The sequence below is a fragment of the Macaca mulatta genome, chromosome 9 (assembly GCF_049350105.2).
Source record: "Macaca mulatta isolate MMU2019108-1 chromosome 9, T2T-MMU8v2.0, whole genome shotgun sequence".
Lineage (NCBI taxonomy): Eukaryota > Metazoa > Chordata > Mammalia > Primates > Cercopithecidae > Macaca > Macaca mulatta.
The window spans coordinates 56,654,685-56,674,975 of NC_133414.1; positions in this window are offsets into that span (position 1 = coordinate 56,654,685).

A 20,291-nucleotide genomic window follows, 5' to 3' on the forward strand; every position below is an offset into this window, starting at 1 on the left:
TTCTGTGTTTAGAGATTTTCCTGTTGTCTTTCTGATATTTATTTCTAGTTTGATTTCATTATTATCAGACAACATACTCTCTGATTTTATTTCTTTTAAATTTGTTGAGGTTTGTTTTGTCGGTCAGGGTATGATATACCTTGGTAACTATTTCATAGGCCCTTAAAAACTTGTGTATGCTGTTACTGTTGGATGGAGTGTTCTGTGTGTGTCAGTTGGGTCCTGGCAATTGATTGAGTTGTTCAGTTGTTCCCTACACTGACTGATTTTCTGTCTTGCTGAGAGGCAGATATTAAAGTACTTGACTATAAATGTGAATGTGTTTATTTCCCCTGCAAGCTCTGAGAGTTTTTGTTTCATATATTTTGGGACTTTGTTGTTCAACACATGCAGTTTAGGATTGTTAGGTCTTCCTGACAGATTAATCATTTCTCATTATGTGATGTCTCTCTTTGTCTTTAGTAATTTTTTTCTCTGAAGGCTATAAGTGGTTATGTTAATATCATATATTAATATAGCTACTTCTGCTTTTAAAAAATTTAATGTTTCCATGATATATTTTTATCCTGTTATTTTCAACCTACTCATGTCATGGAATTTTAAGTGAGTTTCTTTTAAGTAGCATAGCTGAATGACATTTTTGTTCCACTCTGGCAAACCCTTGTCTTTTGATTACTGAATTTAGACCATTTATATTTAAGATATTATTGATATTTAACATTTAAGCGTGCCATTTTATTTTTGTTTTCTATTTGTTTCCTCAGGTACTTGTTCCCTTTTTCTTGCCTTCTGCGGGTTAGTTGAACATTTTTTAGGGTTCCATCTTGAGTTATTTACAGTGATCTGCAGTGTATCTTTGCTATAGCTTTTGCAGTGATTTCTCTGGGAATTACAAGATATGTATGTGACTTATAACCGTTATATATACTGATATTATCATCTTGCCACTTTGAATGACATATGGAATCCTCACTTCCATTTAGTTCCCTTTATTCTCCCACTGTATTTTGGGTAGCAGATGCTGACAGTGACATTCTCTCTTTCATTTCTGATATTAGTAATTTAAGTCTTTTATCTTTTGGTCAATATAGCTGAGGTTTTCTCAGTTGTATAGACTTTTTTTTTTCAGAGAATCAACTTGATTTCATTGATTTTTCTCTAATGATTTTCTATTCTCTTATTTATTTTCATTCTAACCTTTATTATTTTCTTTCTTCTTCTGCTTTTTGGATTCAGTTTATTCTTCTAGTTTTTTAAGGTGGAAGGTCAGATTATTGAATTGAGATTTCTAAGGTCTGCTCCAGCTTCATTGCATCAGTTTTGGCATATTGTGTTTTTATTTTCACTTATCTTAACATATTTCCTAATTTCCCTTGATTCCTTCTTTGATTCATTGGTTATTTAGAAGGGTGGCATTTAATTACTACATTTTTGTGAATTTGAAAAATTTCTTTCTGTTATTGATTTCTAATTTTATTTCATTGCGATTGTAGAACCTACCTTGTATAATGTCTTCCTTTAGCAATTACTCAGGTTTTTTATGGCCTAACATATGGTCTATCTTGGAGAATGTTCCATGTGCTTTTGAGAAGAATGTATATTCTGCTGTTCTTGGGTGGAGTAGTATGTAGATGTCTGTTATATCTAGTTGGTTTACAGTGTCATTGAGGTCTTCTGTTTCTTTGTTGATCTGTTTGTTGTATCCATTTTTGAAAGTGGGGTGTCACTTTTTCTAACGATTATTGTTGATTTGTCTATTTCTCCCTTCAGTCCTTTTAATTTTTGCTTCATGTATTTGGGGATTCTATTGTTAGGTGCATGTACGTTTATAATTTTTATATCTTTTTGATGGATTGACACTTTTATGATTATAAAATGTCCTTCTTTGTCTTTAGCAACACTTTTTGTCTTAAAGCTTACTTTATCTGTTACCAGTGTAGCCACTTTAGCACTCTTTTGCTTATTGTTTGCATAGCATTACATTTCCCATGCTTTTATTTTCAATCTTCTTGTTTTTGAACTTAAAGCATGTCTCTTCTAAATGGCATACAGTTGGCTTATGTGTTTTTCTAAAAAATCTATTTTTAATTGATATGTTCAAACCATTTATGTTGACATAATTACTAATAACTTAGGATTTTACTACTTGTGTTTTATGTCTTTTTTGTTTTTTTGTTTCCTTAGTCCTGTATTATTACTTCTTTTGTTTTAAATAAATATTTCTATCTGATGTCATTTTAAGTCTCTTGTACTTTATTTTACTATATTTCATTGAGTTATTTTCTCATAATAGGTCAGAGTTTTTAAAGGTTGTCCTGGAGATTAAAATTAGTATGCTAACTTAAAACAATGCAGTTCAAGTTTGAGAAGATGAAATAGTTCTGGAGGCGAACGGTGGAAATAGTTGCACAACAATGCAAATATACTTAATGACACAGAACTTAACTAATTTTAACTAACGTAATATGCCAACTCTGCAAATCAGATCGCAGCCCCTCCCTTTGGGTTTGTTGTTGCCTTTTGCTATTGTTGATGTTGTTTGCCTGTTTAGTGATTTTTCTGTAAAGTGTGTATTCCATGTGTGGAGACGGAAATCTCTACTCAATTTACATACTGGTAAACTGAAACTAAATATTGGATGTAGATTTCCTTAAATGCCTTGAGTCAATTAAATCTCCCACCTTTTGCCAAAGTATGTTGAGGAATGCCTTCAAAGTTCCAGCAGTTACTGACTCTCCCTTAGCCTTCATTTCGTGATCACACGGCACCACAAGGTCAGCCAGAGGTAAGAGCTTAGGTTCCTTTCTGGTCTTTCCTGAGCATGCAGATAGCCGTGTCCATGAGCATGACCTTCTAGACTTTCAGAAATATATCAGAGCTCTTCAAAACTACTTATGAACATCTCATTTGCCAGATTTTCTTTAAAAATTTTTTTAAAACGTGTTTCCCTTATTATTTTAAAAACATGTGTCTATCTTATTATTTTTACTTCAGGCAGCTTGAGTGTTAATTGCAATCAATTTTTTTTTCAATAATGCCCTGGAGATAGGATTCTACTTACAGGGCAAGTCCTGAGTCAGGTCAAATAAAGACAAGCTCTGCTATTGGGACTCTCGGGTAGCTGAGAGTGGGGCTTTTGGGGAAGCTCCAAAGCCATTCTGTCCCCTCCACATTCGCTAAGCTCCTGTTTTTCACACACACCATGATCCCGAGTCTTATGGTTTTCAAAGAAACCATGGACTTGAATGTAGAAGGTTGGGAATAGGACAAATTAAAACACCGCAAAGCTTGTTGTTTTTCTGAGATTCAGACATTCTTTTCCTTGAGTAAATGCTCCTTGGATAGTTTTAGGCCTTTGGTTAATTTCCAAAGTTCTGAAAAAGTTAATTGTGATATAGTTTGTCAATATTCTAATTGCTTTTAGGATGATCATATTTTAGGAGAGTCTTGTTCCACCATTCTGGACACACTTCGCATGAGAAATATTAATGAAATTATTAATCCATCAGGAAAATATCACAATCATCAACATTTATGTACTTAATATAAGCTTCAAAAATACATAGAGTAAAACTGAATTAAAAGGTTTTTAGACAAATTCACAATCATAGTTGAGGTTTTTAACACTGTACTGTTAGTAATTGATAAAAACTAAAAGACAAAATATCATTAAGGATATTTTGAACAACTTGAAAAACACAATGAATACACTCAATTTAATGGACTTTCATAGGATAATACATCCAACAATTGCACAACACATACTCTTTTAAAGCGCAAGTAGAACACTCATCAAAAGAGACCATTTGTTAGGCCATAATGATCAATAAATTTATAAGAATTGAAATAATAAAATTATGTGACCATAACAGGATTCAACTAGATTTTTAAAAATTTTGGAAAACCTCCAAATACTTGATAAACAACACACTTCTAAATAGCTCATGAATTTAAAAAGAAATAACAAGGGAAATTAGAAAATGCTTTAACTTTTATTGCAAGGGAAATAAAATGAATCAAGACTTATGGGATGTAACAAAAGCAACACCTAGAGAGAAATTTATATCTTTCGCTGATTATGCTGGAAAGAAAGAAATACAAAATCAATGATCTAAACTTCTACTTTAACCAGCTAGAAAAAGTAGAAGAGCAACGTAAAGCCCATGTGATGGAAGGAATAAAATAATAAAAAGCAGAAATCAATGAAATAGAAAATAGGCAGACAATAGAGAAACTTAACAAAGCCAACATTTGCCCTTTGACAAAATTAATAAAACTGATAAATTCCTGGTAAGATTTGAAAAAAAGAAAACACAAAATACCATTATCAGAAATAATAAAGAGCTTATCAGTATAAATCTGAAAACATCAAAAAGACCCTAAGAGGCCTTACTGAATAACATGCAACAATTAAATTTGACAACTTGATAAAATGGACAAATTCTGAAAAAAAAAAAAAAAAGTTGCCAACACTGACAAGAGACAAAGTAAGAAATCTGAATACTTACATATACAAAAGGAATTGAATTCATCATCAAAAAATTTCCTACAAAGAAATCTCTGAATCTTCTTCCACTAAGTGAGGACACAGCAAGAAGTTGGTCATCTACGACCCAGAAGACACACCTCATCAGAACCCAATCAGGGTGGCACCTGGTCATGGACTTCCAGCCTCCAGAACTATGAGAATTACATTTCTGTGGCTGATAAACTACCCAGTCAATGGCGCTTTGTTAAAGGAGCCCAAGCTGACAATGACAGGCATGTGGGTTTCCACTGTCCCCCAGCTGCAGACTACTCTATGCAGACCACTCTATGGGCATTCTTGTACATGTTTTGTGCACATGTGTGTTTCTCTAGAGCAGCCTCTCCATTTTTTTTCTATTTCAACCCTTAGTAACAAATGCATTTCACTTCACTATCACCCCCACAAAATGTCTGAGCCCATATAGAGTCATCGATAAGTTCTATCAGATGCTTAAGAAAAAAATACCAATGTTACACCAACATGTTTAGGAAATCAGTGAAAGAACTTTTCCCCATTGTTGAGGCCAGTGTAACTCTGAAACCAAAACCAAACGAAGACATTACAAGAAAAGGAAACTACAATGTCCCTTAAGAGCATAGACACTAAATGCTTAGCAAAATTGAACAAAGTGAATCCAACAAGACATAAAAATATGAACATCGTGATCAAGTAGGGTTTTTCCCAGGATTGTGCATTGGTTTAACATTTAAATATCATTCAGTATAATTTATCACATTAACAGAATAAAAGAAAAACATATAATTATCCTAATAGATGCAGTAAAAGCACTTGCCAAAATTTAACATTTACTTCTGATTTAGAAAATGGACTCTCAGCAAACTAGAAATACAAGGGAATTTCATTTATATGAAAGGGGCTAACATGATAATGGTGAAATATGTCTGCTCTCACCATCTCTAGTCAACATTGCTCAAAAGGTCCTGTCCAGTGTAATGAGGTAATTAAAAAAATACCTAGCGAAAAGAATGGAAAAGGAAGGAAACTAAAACAATGCATTATTATTCATAGTAGGAAGTAAATATATTTTATTTTAAAACTACATAGTCAGGTTCAACCTTTATGGAGGATAATTTGGAAATATCTATAAAAATTTAAACAGCACATGTTATTTGATTTGGAAATTCCACTTCTAAGAATTCTTCCTTAAGACATACTTGGCACATATGTGAGATAATGTATGTACAAAAATGTCAGTGTTATCCCTCTCCCTCTGTCTCTCTCTCTTTCAAATCTAGTAGACATTTGGAAACAACCTAAATATTATCACCATGGGACTGGCTAAAAGATATGAGGTATTCTGCAGCTGTATAAAGAATAATAATAGGCACCAATATGTTCTGATATGGAACTATCTGCAAGATATTTTTGAAAGTTAAAAAAAAAGTCAGTTGCAAAACAGTGAACAGATCTGGCTCACTCCTCTTTGAACTGTGCAAATCTAGTTCAATTTCACTAAGGGTGGTCCCAGGACTGCCTGCATCAGGACCCTCTGGGGTCCTTGTTAGAAACATCGATTCCCTCCCCATCCCCTCATCCCCCATATTGTAATGCATACCAAATATTCGAGAGCCAATGAATGAATAAATGCCGATTTGCTATCAATCCCATGTTGTTCCTCCTCCCATGTGGATCTGAAATGCCTCATTTTTCACAGACAAGCAGGAACTACACTTTCTGTGCTTCATTGCTAATGACAATCACTATTGTGCAAGGCAGTGTGAGCCATTGACCAAAGGGAGAGATACAAATGCTTCTGTCTTATTTCTGGCTCTGATTGTGACCAGAGAATGTGTGTCCTCCATGACATTTCCTTTTCTGTGCTTTGATTTGTGCATCTGCTCAACAGGGAGAATGATATTGCAGGAAGAACGTATGGAGCCCAGTGAGAAATTTTCTTAGAACCCTGGGTTCAAAGTAATGGGCTAAGAACTTTCTAAGGTATTCTCATAGTTGTTTCTCATGATTAAAGAAACAAATTGCCACTGACCACTTTGTAGTACTGATTAATGCACAATTTTGAATTGATTTTGCTTCATTTGTTGCCTGGGGTTTTGTTGTTTTATTTATTTTATTGTTTTATTCTTTTGCAATGGTTCCCTTTGCATTGAAAACTTACCACATATTCACCCTAATTAATCTCTGGACACATTACAAGGTACTAATTTTAGGTGAGATGCTGTGCTTGGTTCTATGGGGATGCCAAGGTAAATAAGGAAGATAGAGGTTCAGTTTACAAAAATCTTCGAACGTGGGAGAAGGTGACTGCTTAAATAAATGCAGTGTCTGACAGTTGTAAGAGCCGAGAGAGGCATAGGCAGCCTCATCTGCTGAAGTGAAGTGAAGGGCGCCAGCTCCACTGAATGGGGAGGGCAGAGGACGAACAGAGGATGGGAGCTCAGCTTTGTGCTCAGAGGAGGTTTCGAAGAGCTGGGCATGGTGGAGGCAGCAGCAGCACTGCAGAGGCACCAAGTCAGGAAGCCATGGAGCATGCGTGGGAGAGGAGCCAAAGATAAGGTGAAAAAGGCCGACAGGGTTTTAGGAGGAGAGTTCTGTTGACTTATTGAAAAGTGATTAGATCTAGAACAAGTGAAGCTAAGGAAAACAAACTCGTACAGCAAATGTTTCCATTGATAACACATTTGCTGCATTTTTTCCCACACCACCAGTATCTTTAAGCCCCAAAGGTGAGAGAAGATACATCTTTTGGATCATTGTTATGCGATTGGCATTCAGTAAGTATCTGTGAAAAAAGTAAGCCATTGGATAAACCGAAGCAGAAACTGGGGGCCAGAGAGGGAACTGCTGCTTAGGGTAAGATGGCGACACTCGGCGAGGCTGCTGGTGTTGAATTCACCTTCCCCCAACGCAGGACAGAGACAGGATGAGTGGCAGGGCCAAGTTTAAAGGGAGAAGTTTGGGTTTTGCTACATGAAATATTTGAATACAGAAGTGCAGAGGAAGGGTATATGTGTGTGTGTGTGTGTGTATGTGTGTGTGTGTGTGTGTGTGTGTGTGTATGCAACGGCATGATCTCGACTCACTGCAACCTCTGCCTGCCAGGTTCAAGAGATTCTTCTGCCTCAACTTCAGGAGTAGCTGAGGTTACAGGCGTGCACCACTTGTATTTTTAGTAGAGACTGGGTTTCACCATGTTGGCCAGGCTGGTCTCAAATTCCTGACCTCAGGTGATCCACCCACCTGGGCCTCCCAAAGTGCTGGGATTTCAGGCGTGAGCCACTGTGCCTGGTCGAAGAGTCTATATTTTAAGGAAAATGTGCTGAGCATCCCAGAGCCTTCTGGACTGCTTCATGATGTCACTTCAGGCGTTTGATGTCCGTAAGCAGAGGCCACAGAAATGCAGTCCTCTCTTGTTCTCTGTATCCTGGTGAAAAAGAAGTGAATGATGTTATTTTGCCTGATTATAATAACGATGTTAGTAATTTCACTTAACTAGTGCTTTAAGAGTTTTTAAAATTCTTTTGTAACATTATTTCATTGATTTTCACAATTCATTCTTTGTGGGAGGCAGCAAGGGGAAGAGTTACTTTCATTTGAATTGACAATGAAGAAACTGAGGCTTAGAGAGATTTTATGGCTTTCCTAAGATCTGGCTGCCAAACAGAGGAGATGAGATTCATCTTGGGTTTTTATTTATTCAGTAGTTAAAATTCTAAATATCTTCTACATTGCAGGCACTTGCTGAGTGCTGAATGAACCACATGTCCTAACTGAAGGCCCACAGAGTCTATTGGGAAGGTTCTAGTTCATGCAACTGAGGATAGATCCATTGTGTAGTACTTTCCAGTTATAAAAGCAGAAAAATTCTGGATAAGTGAAACCAAAATAAAGTCTTTTCAGACACCACTGAAATTAGTAGAAAGAAAGAAAAATCCCCATACTCCAGAAATGAAAAGGAAACTTAAAGCTAGAAAAGGAAGCTTTGGTTAGATGCTTTGGCCAGCAGAGGGGCTGAGTCATCTGGACAGAGAGGCTCATGGCGTGGGGCTGGGGACCAAATGCCCTTGCTGGGATGGAAGGTGGGGTCGAGGACCTGCAGAAGGCTGAAGGCTAAACTGAGATGTCCTACTCAGAGCTGGAACTCTGAAAGGGCTGTCCTTCCACAAAGGGAAGCTCAGAACAGAAGCAATGATGAAGCCACTGTCAGCGTGCGCACTGTCAAAGCATCAGGTGTGGGTCAAGTACAGAGGCGGTAGGGAGCACGAGCGTATATTCCCACATAGTATGGGAATCCCCAGAAATAAGCATGAGACGGGACTTAGGCAGGTGCCCTGCAAAAGCAAAGGCTAAGTCACTCTTTGTGGAACTTTCCACAGTCCAGGGTGCGCAGAGCACCCAGAGATAAATAACTCCCCTGGAACATGAGCTCTAAAATAAGAAGAACAAACTACACAAGAAGCTATCAACTGTGAGAAAGACTCAGCAGACATAACACACATGAAAATAGCACATAGGAACTCAAGATTATCTATCTGAAGAGACTAAAAATAAGTGGGTTCTAATGCTTTAAAGGGAAGAGATAAAATGACTATAAATGCAAATGGAATAATAGAGCCTGTGTGGAAAAAAAAAAACAAATAAAAGAAAATTAAGCTACTTGCATTCCCAGAAAAAAAATTGAGTAACTGACATGAACAAAAAGATAATGTACCAACAGATAGGACTTAACTGAAGATAATTGATTGCTTGAGTGATCAAACTGAAGAAACTGGAGATAGAAAATGCAAAACCAAAGTTGCAGAAATATTGAGAAGAGAATAAGAAGCCCCTAACAGGGCAGGGTGTAGTGACTCATGCCTACATGCACAGCACTTTGGGAAGCTGAGGTGGGAGCACTGCTTGAGCCTAGGAGCTTGAAACCAGCGTGGGTAACATAACCAGACCCTGTCTCCACAAAAAAAAATACAGAAATTAGACTGTTTGATGGTGTATGCCTGTGGTCACAGTTACTTGGGAGGCAGAGGGAAGAGGATCACCTGAGCCTGGGAGGTTGGGCGTGAGCTGTGATCGTGCCACTGCACTGTAGCCTGCAAGAGTGAGATCCTGTCTCAAAAAACAATAATAATAATAATAAAAGAAGATCTTAATAGACTAACAGGAGTCCTAAAAGTAGAAAAGAGAGAGGATGCAGGAGATGCCATCTCAAAGTCATCACACTTGAGAACTTTCCAGACATGATAAGACTTCAGTTGACATTGTATATCACATCCCAAGAAGGATAAAGAAAAACGTATCCACACCCAGAGTCATGGTAGTGAAGCCACAGAGCACTACAGACCAGCAGGTGTGTGATGAAGATGAGTCCTTAGAGGATTAATCGCTGATGAGGGGCGCCTGAGAAGCTCCAAGGGGGGAAAGGGCAGCCACCAGGGGATGCCAGAAGCAGTGAGGTGGCCACTCCAGATACACGATGGTGAGATGAGGAGACAGCTAGACAGGGCACTAGAGCGAGATGAGCGCGAGAGGCTAGGGAGAATTCTGGGGGCTCAGAGGGAGGTGGGGGTGTAGGATGGAAGTGGCCGTGATAGGGAGGTGGGACCTGCTCTGGGATACTGATGTGTGCCCCTCCTGTAGGCCAAGGACAGTCACTAAAGACTTTAAGCAGAGTGGGGACAGGGTAGGATTTGCACTGTGGAAGGTGCTCTGGCTGCGGTGTGGTGGGTGGACAGGAAATGGGTAAGCAAGGAGTCAGGGCTGGAAGATTGTTAGCACTACCCAGGCATGAGACAGAGGCTGGAGGCCAGAATGCAGGCAGGGCAACGAGGAGGGGGCAGTCCTGGGAGGGGCTGAAAGACGTGCAGGGAGTAGGGCCTGCAGCAGGAGGGACTAGGGGCTGAGGTGACCTCCATGGGTCCCCAGACACAGGCCATGCAAGCTTTCCGATCTTAACAAAGTGGGTTTTACATGTCACTCTCTATTCACTATTCACTGCTTCACTGTCTGTCTTTTAATAGCCAACACCAAACATTATTAATTCACAATTATTAACTCACTATTATGAATAATCTTGAAAAGCAATTCACGTTTAATGTGGGATCAGTGGTAAAATAGGACATTCTTTGCTAGGTAATGTGACATAATGGGAAGCAGAAGAATGCCTAAACTATTCATCTGCTGTATAGGGAGGTCTCTTTAGAAAGGAAGAAAACACTTCTCCTAAATGTGGACAGACACAGAGCATGTAAGTAATAGGGATTTGTGAGGGCTTTGGGGGAAGATGATGTTTATAATCACAGTGATTTCTCAGTATCATAAATGGATATAGCTGAAATCTCATAGGCTCCCTCAGGGCCTTAGACAGCCTAGACTGGCCTTGCCCATCCTCCCCAGGCCTCCTGGGTGCATGGGGGACACACGGTTTCTTAGTCCAGGAATAAGAGGAGATAATAGGCATCTACCTGTGGTCAAGGCACAGGGTCAAAGAATCGGCGTTACTGAATGTCCAGAGTGTGCCAGACTCTCCATATGGAAATTCTATTAATAAACGAACCTCACGTCAAGTGTGACTGTATTATTACAGCTCTTTTAAAGGCAGGGAAAGAGGCACTTGGAGAAGTGTCTTGATGGAAGCCAGGAGCTGAGAGAGGTGTGTGAAGCCAGCCTGTGGGGAACCCTGCTGCAGCCCCACCTGAATCCAGGGCTCCCCAGCGGGGGCCCTCCCGCCAGCCCCTGCTTCTTCATGAGGGGTCTTGTGGGGACTGCGGGGGCTTGGGGCAGTGGCCAGGCTGGGCTCCCCCATGCTCTTGCTGTGTGGTCTCCAGAATTCACTTAACCTCCTGCTGCCTTGGCCCCCTCATTTGTGAAACGGGGATCAAATTCCAGCGCTGCCAGTCTGTCTGCCCAGTGCGGTGGGTGATTAATGAGACCATGGAGGGGATGTGTTGTGCCCTGGGGCAGACTAATTTATCACGGAGCAGAGTCCATGTTTCTTCTTCCTTCCACACCCTGCCAAAGATTAAAATAAACAAGCAAAAGGTAAAATAAACTAAGGGGAAATTTTCCAGAATTTTATTGCATAACATTTAATAATTACAAACTAACTTAAGCTAAAATCCTTCATTTCATCAGTAACTCTGATCATTATCTGAGAGAGCTGATTCGGTTTTGGAGCTGGTATAATTGTCAAGAGCTTAAGCAGACTTAGCTTTTTATTCCCTAAGTAAAATGGATTAGGCACAAAGTGACATTTCAAAAATGACCACGGTTTCCAAACACCTTAAGGGCTTTGAGGTTTCAACCTTTCTCCAGGGAGATTCTGGGGAAGAGTTTAAATAATTCCAAACCAGCTTTCAGCTCATTATAACTTCTCACATTTAGAACTGAATAAAATTTTTATGTTTTTCTCTCAAAGGTAAGACTTAAGGACAGAGCAGGGATATCCGTCTTTAAAAATATCAGCAAATACTTACATATAAGTCACTGGACTAGATGCTTAGCTACTGTTCTGTGGGGAGTGCTGTAAACGCTGTCTGCTGAGGTTCAGGCCTACAGGGAGATGTGAAAATGTACGCACATTGTCTTGCCACATGGTGGACAGAGTCGTGGCGACACCGAGGATTGCCAGGCCTCCAAGGTCAGATGCTTTAAGACAAGCACACGTGGTTGGAATTCAGGAGGGACTTATGCTCTGCCAAGGCTTCAGGCTGAGAACACTTTTGCCAGTTTCTGACACGCTCCTAGATGCTGCAGACCCTTTCATTCATGGGATAAATGTGAGGTGGGTGTGACTGTGTGCCGGGCTATGTAACAGGTGTGGGCTGTGAAGATCAACAAACGTGAGGCTTATTTAAGACTCACATGTGCACAGGTGGGAGACAGCAAGTGGAGGCTGGGCAGGGATCACATCTAGCAAAGATCATCCTTCCCTGCCCCAGTGCTGGGCCAGAGGGAAAGCAGATGTCCTTCCAAGAGGCGGTGAAAGTTGGGATTCTTATGTAAAGCTTCCTGATTTTCAAATATTAGCGATTAACTGCAAAACCATGTTTCTTTCAACACTGGGTGCTGTGTTCAGCCAAATACAGCTAGTTAGCAACCTCCCTCTAAGTTTTCTTTCTGCTCAAAACTCTCTACTTTCATCCCCAGCAGCCAGATGTCTTGCCTGTGTGTCCTGGGTGAGAATGTTCCAAAATGCAACAGCTCACTTGTGGTTCTTATTTGGTGATGTAGCTACCTCATTTCTTAAAGAGGGCAGTTCAGTTATTATTTAAGAGCAGGAGTTCTAATGTGAACATATTGCTTAAGGGGGCTGAAATCCAAATGTATGCACTACCAGGCACATACATTAGCCAGTCAAGCATTCTCCTTCACAGTGTCTTTTACTTCTTCATTGTTCCTTACACGGAAGCCTAGTATGCATTACTCAAGCTCTCAGTGTATTGCCACTAAGACCTTTTACTTAAAAAAAAAGGCGGGGGAGGGGGCTGCGGGGAGTTGAGAGCTACTTTTAGAAGTTGGTTTCCTATGTATTTATGTGCTATCATTTCTTTCTGTGAACAAAGCCCAAAAAGAAGGATGGAAACGCTTAGTCCTGAATTAGATCCACATCCCGTAAGTGACAGTCTCGCCCACTGTGGCGGCCTGGGCTTCTGGTGGCCTTGACTTTCCACCAGTCTGTGGCTTCGCCAGCTGCAGTATGGCAGAAGGAGACAAACATGCCTACAGACATAGGACTCGACTGCCCAGTACCCATTTAAGTCAACAGTTGTCTTGGAGACTTCTCTTGGTGAAGCAGAGAAGCAAAAGATTTATCAATGTGATCAGGAAAAAAATGTCTTTCTCTATTGCATATATTTGGGCATGCTGGGTAGGATGGCTAGGGAGGTCACAGCTCTCTTTCCCATAGCTCACAAGCTAACATGAACAGCAGATGCATCTGGAGGACTCCCCACACACACATTCCCCAGGGTCAGTCTAAGTGAGGCATGGGAAAACCCAAGACATCGGCTATCCCTCCTTTGGGATTGAAAGGCCACCTAGGTCTCTTTGGAAACACAGTAGGTGTGGGTCTCTCACTCGGTCACTGATTGGCGTCTGTGTTTGGGGTAAGGAAGCACAGTCTGCAAGATGGCAGCAGCCTGGTGTGTGCAGTTCCACTGGGGACAAACATGAACTGAACTCATTCTGTTTTCATCTTTTCTTTTTCTAATTTGAGACAAGTTCTCACTTTGTTGAGTGCAGTGGTACCATCATGACTCTCTGCAGCCTCTACCTCTGGGCTCAAGAGATCCTCCCGTCTCAGCCTCCCAGGTAGCTGGGACTACAGGCATGCACTACCACACCTGGCTAGTTAAAAAAAAAAAAATTCTTTTGTAGAGACAGAGTCCTACTATGTTGCTAAGGCTGGTCTTGAATTCTGAGCTTCAAGTGATCCTCACACCTCTGCCTCCCAAAATGCTGGGATTACAGGCATGAGCCACTGTGCCTGGCTGTTTTTCTTCTTGAGTAACATCATCCTCTGCCTTGAAGAGAAATTATGGGTGTCAGAGAGAGTTCAGAAATATATCAAAGCCAGGAGAGTTATCTGTATGGAAGCGAAACACAAGTGCACTCATGGTATAAACCACAAACCTCATGTTTTATCCTTATTTTGAATTTCTCTGTGATCCAGGGCAACTCAATATTGACAGAGACCCCTGTGGGGAGACACCAAGACCATTTACCCTGAATACATGATATGCTTTAATGAAAGTGAATGGGACTTACACCAGCAGAAATTGCTTGTGGTCTAACAAGATAGTTTCTCCAAGAAACTGAGATTTGCTGAAATAGGTCTTGGCTAATTACTTATTCTCTGTGTTGCCCCTTTTGTTTCAGCAGCCATCACGATTTTGTGAAAATCCAAAGATACAGACATTGCATTTACCTTTAGCTTTATTACAAGGAAACAGTAGCAGATTTAATCACAAACCAGAGTATTAATTGTAAGCCCAGGCTTTGCTAAAGGAATAGACCTCCCATAGGGTAAGCTACTCATTTGTAAGTTGCTCTTTACTTGGGTGAAGGAAAAAAACCGTGGGTTTCAAGGTCTTTGAAGGATGGGTGCAGTGAGAGAGTACGGAAAGATATGTGCTTATTAGGGTATTCCTGAACATGCTTTCAAGAGCAAATGCCTGCTCTTGGGAAAAATCCCTTACTCGGGGGATTAGAATATCTTGTGGTTTCAATCTCTCACATTCTACTTGCCTGTGTCCTCATTAGGGTGTCACATTTCCCAGTCACCACACAGCTAGCCCAGCTCAGATTTAATCAGCAGCAGACTTCCATCAGGGGGAAGGAAGAACCATCCCTGCCCCCTGGCAGCCTCCCATTAGTGAAATATTCAGCAAGAAAACAGAGCCAGAATGCAAACAAACAGTGTTGACCATACCCTCACTCCACTTATAACCTCCTGTGATCTTTGGCTTCTGTTCAGTAATTGCATTTATTTTGACTTCATTAAAAATTGTAAGAGATGGAATTTCATTTTGGGTCTGAAGTTCAAAGATTTACAGCCCAGATATAGCAGAGAGAGTTGTCTTGGTGTTCTTATCAATTTGGGGTTAGAAATCCTGTTCTATTTAGGATGTTTCCCTGCAAAGGAGGTAACAAATGTCCCTCACATTTTCTCAGCAATTTCCCAACAGTTTAGAACATACTCTCATAGTCATTTTTCTCAATAACATTGTAAGTTAAGTGTGTTCATTCTTATTTTATAGATCCTGGGTCCCCTATTTTCCCAGACCTTGATTAAAGATGCAATGCTTCACAAGTGTCACAGATTGAGATAAGCAGCTTCTTCCATTCATAGATGTCAGTCTACTCAAAGTGCCCTCTCCCCGTGCCAAACCCACTGTCCTGGGCCCACACACAGGAACGCAAACCTTGAGTCCAAGCAGTGTTGCTTATAATGTACACGTCAGGGAAGAGCCAACACGTTTGCATTTTTATGATTATTAATTAAATCACCAATCCCATTTGATAATACTAATTCACAAAGCTACGTCATTAGACATTGTTTACAAACACGTTCATGATCAGAAGCCCCATCACCTTGAGTGCTCATCTCTGTGTTCTTGAGTCCCTTAACCCTGCCGTCTGCATGCAGCGGAGGAATGCCTCATCCAGGCTCCATCACATCTGCACCCTGAGTCTTGTCTGCCAGGGCTCCAGCAACTGAAGGGAGCCCCAAATCTGTCCCTAGTAGCATGGCATTCTAAAAAATTACTGTACCATAAAGCCACATGAAATATACACCAAACTTCCAAAGAGAGATAAGAAAACTAAAGCTTAGAAAGTTTACATACCCAAACCCAGTTCAGGTTACTACTATAAATATGACAAACATGGAGGGGAGCCAAGTTAATGGGTGAAGAGTCCTCTCTCAGCTTGACAGTCGCTGACTTGACTGAGAGCATAGTGAGGAACTGCTGACATGAGACACTAGGGTGTCTTCTGGGAACAGGGGCAGGACAAGTGCTGACCACAGCAGATGTAGACTGAAGATGCCGAACCCAGCAAACATGTATCACAAATAGGGACACATGCCAGGGAAACACTGTGCCCTGCAAGCTGATGAAGGGCATTGAAGGGAAGCAAATATTGTGAGCTTGTGTTTTATGCATCTTCACGCCCTCAGCTTCCAAGAGAGGGCCTGGCTCAGAAGTCACTTGACAACAAACGCCAGGAGGTAATGTTCTGCTGATATGCAGTAGGGCAACTGCGTGCCTGGACACCTAGGTCAGAATGCTCCCCCAACAGAAGCAACACGTTTATTTTTAGGTCGCTCCTTTTCATGGTATTCTGATTGATGCACCAGATGATAACTAGTAAGCATTGAAGCTATTACCATTAGAGTGTACTCTTCTTTTAAATACTTGCCTTTGCTCCTCGCTGAGTTGCAAGCAAAGTCCCTAAAAGTTGACCTCAGTGATTCTTCTCTCTTTCACTGCTTTTATAGTTTCCAAAAATGGCTCTAAATTTAATGTGAATGGGATTGTTTTCCATTTCCTCTGCTTATTTTCATCAGATGAGGACAATAAAAAATTTGCCCTTAATTGTCCAGATCGGTCAGGGTATTAACACCAATTTATGGCTTTATTCTAATGTGTCCCATATCTAGAGTGACATACTTCTTTGAAATCTAGGATTGTGTGATTCATAAACAATGGCGTAGGGGTAATTTGTGGAGTTTGTCAAAGTCCGCACCCCATGGAGCTTCGTGAAGTTGAACTCATTGAGCCTTCAGCCAGAAAGCAATGACCCCATTGTTTCTTTCACCAACCCTTGCCATCGAAGAGTTTCCTAACAACTAGACACATGCAGGAGCTGGCATGTTAGGGAAACATCAACCCCAATTATATAAATATACTTGACTAGTACAAAAGAAGAATAAAAGAGAGAAGGCATAAATATGAAAAACTAAGAATGAGAAAGTGTACCTAACCACAGACATAAATTTCAAATTTTGCAAGAAAATATGAAGAATATATCCACATTAATAGGTTTAAAATCAACTATTTCCTATAAAAAAAGAAAAATTACAGTGATTAACTAAAGAATCATAAAACTTGAATAGAATCACAGTTATAGAGATGAGAGTGAAGGAACAGCGTGAGAGTGTCTCTGTAGTGGCAAAATTGATAATTTTTTTTAAAGTTTGTGAGGTTCAGATAATCTGTACATTTTGTAAACTCTAGGGAGTATAGAAATGTAAGTTTCTCAAACCTCTTTTTGTGTTAGTATAACTGTGGTATCTGAATTTGAAAATACTAAAACAAAGAATAAAACTTTAGGTTTACTTCAGTTATGAATAGCAAGGCCAAAATTCTAAGTTGAAGATTAACCAATGGCATTCGGTCACATATTTGAGGAATAACAGTCTGTGTCTACGTTCTCCTCACGAATGAATTGCTGATATATTAAAAAATAAGTCCATTAGTAGACTATCTAAAATAAACTAGCCAAAGGGCAAATAAAACAAATTAATTTCAAAAACTATCAAAGGAGCATTCATTAAATTTCAACATACGTTCTGATAAAATCTGTATTAAATGATCAATGAGGATGACAATAAATATCTAATAAAATTCATCAGTGAGCACCTGTGATGGTGAAATTATTGAAACATTGCTTTTAAAATCAGATGCAAGGAAGGGTGCCTATTATAATTTACCATCTTTCTGGAAGTTCTAGTAATTGTTCTAAGATATGGAGATGGAAATAAGGAATACAGCAATTGCTAAGTAAGGGAAGGTGAATTATTGCCTTAGAAAGAAAAAGCCTGATTTTTCTTGTATGAGTTGCCTTATTGATTTCAATGGCTTTTTGGTATTATATTCAAATATGGTGCCTCATGCTGGGATATGAAGCTAATCCTAGCCCTTCCCCATCATTGGGAAAGTGGTCAAGGAAAAGCAAGTGGTCTCAAATTCCTCTTTACCCATTGCCGTGGCATGAATTGTGTTTCTCCAAAATTCATATGTCGAGATCTCAATGCTCAGAACCTCAGAGTGCCACTGTATTTGGAAACGGGGCCTTTAAAGAGGTGACTAAGTTAAAATGCGATTGTTAGGGTGGGCCCCAACCTAGTAGGACCAGTGTCCTTAGAAGAAGAAGAGATGAGGATACAAAGGGAAGACAATGTAAAGATACAGGGAAGGTACAGGGGGAGGACCATGGGAAGATATAGGGGGAAGATAGAAGAAGAAGCCAAGGAGGGCAGCTTCAGAAGAAACAAAACCCGCCAGTGCCTTGGTCCTGGACTCCCAACCTCCAGAACTGTGAAAGATGTATGTTTCTGTTGTTTAAGCCGCCCAGTCTGGTACTTTCTCATGGCAGCCCCGGCCGAGTAATGTACCCTATTTTCTCACGGTGTTCTTATGTTCTAGTTGGTGTCCAGTGGTCTTTGCTCTATCTGTATAGCTTCTGGTGGCAGTGCCGATGCTTTATGACCCAGTTTGGTGCACAAGTATCCAGCGGCACTGAGCTAGTGAGACCTCATGAATCTCAATGAGCACAGACCAGCTTGCCATGTCTGATGTAGAACTGCTGTTATAAACCTATTAAATGGTGTGGATACTATCTGGCTGAGACCACAACAGGGATTCCAGTGAGGTGTGAGAATCAGGCTTTTTCTTTCTAAACTCACACCAGTCTCTGTGCTTCAGAAGTCTCTCTCAGAGTGTTCGTCCATGCTGACTTATATGCTGTGGCAAGCATCGGATGCCTGCAGTGCATTGGGTTCTTTTCCAAGAGTCCATGTGACTTCGTCACGTGAAACAGTGTCTTGTCAAATGCCAGATGCCGCATCTCCCCTGAATCCCATAAAGGGGGCTTTGTTGGCGTCTCAAACAGCCCTGCCCTTCTTGCATTTCTTGAACAGCTCTAGGACGGTGCAGCAATGGTGCCAGAAGAAAACACATCATAGTTCTTACTGCAGCACTGAGAACTCCGCCTAAAACAAGAGGCAATATTGTTCTAACAAGGAGCACATGGAGGACACAGATACCTTAGCCAAAAATCTGGGAAAGTTGAGAAAGAGGAAAATACCAATATTGCCAAATCCTTCTGAGCTACAAGTTAGGAAACATGTTTCATTCAGCATTGGTCTGCATTTTGGTAATTCAATAATAATAGCATTGCCCCACTGAAGAATTCAGAATTGCATAGAGTTAAAACATAAGTGAATTCACAAGAGGCTCTCACTCTTGAACACATTCAACAGAAGGAATGTCTTCATTTGCCTGGAGAGTTTAAGTCTCACTCTTACACATCTTTGTAATGCAAAACAAACCCAATGACAAATTGCCACATTTTAGCTGGGTGGGAGAAAATGTGCTGTAGCAAGAAGCAGATTGAGAGTGATGTTCTTGTTCATACAGTGTCATATATAATTATTTCATCACGAGGGCTCTGAGCCATGCACCAAATATACACAATGATGAGTTCTTTCACTTGTCTTTTCTTTTTCTTTTCTTTTCTTTTTTTTTTTTTTTGAGACAGAGTCTGGCTCTGTGGCCCAGGCTGGAGTGGAGTGGTACGATCTTGGCTCACGGCAACCTCCGCCTCCCGGGTTCAAGCGATTCTCTTGCCTCAGCCTACCAAGTAGCTGGGACTACAGGCATATGCTACCACACCCAGCTAATTTTTTTGCATTTTTAGTAGAGACGGGGTTTCACCATGTTGGCCAGGCTGATCTTGAACTCCTGACCTCCTGATCCACCCGCCTCAGCCTCTCAAAGTGCTGGGATTACAGGTGTGAGCCACCCCACCAGGCCTCACATCTCTTTTCGTTTGATTAGATTTGCATAGCCTCAAATCCTTGTGAGTGTCCTTCCCTGTGAAAGGTTCTCATGGGAGAAACTACTAGCTCCGTGATGTTCCTGGAAAAATTCTGATGACAACAACAAGAAACAACAGAAGCTGTGCAGTTTCTTTCTCTCCTGTCTTCTCTGTGCAGTAACATGGAGGCAGTCCCTGTAGATCAGAATGGTGAAAAGGAATGCACGTAAGTTCCAACAGTGCAAAGCCTAATCTTTGGATATTCAGCAATAACAATGGTGTTCACTAAAAGACAGTGGAGGAAGGGGTGTATCAGAGACCTAGGTTTGCCTTTTCCAAACTGTACCCAATATCTTCCTCTCTTTCATTCAATTACCTCATGCTGAATTCTGAAAATCTCCCCTAGTAGCCATCTAACATTGGCTTAAAATGAATTGAAAATATTCTTTAGAAAAAATATTCTTGG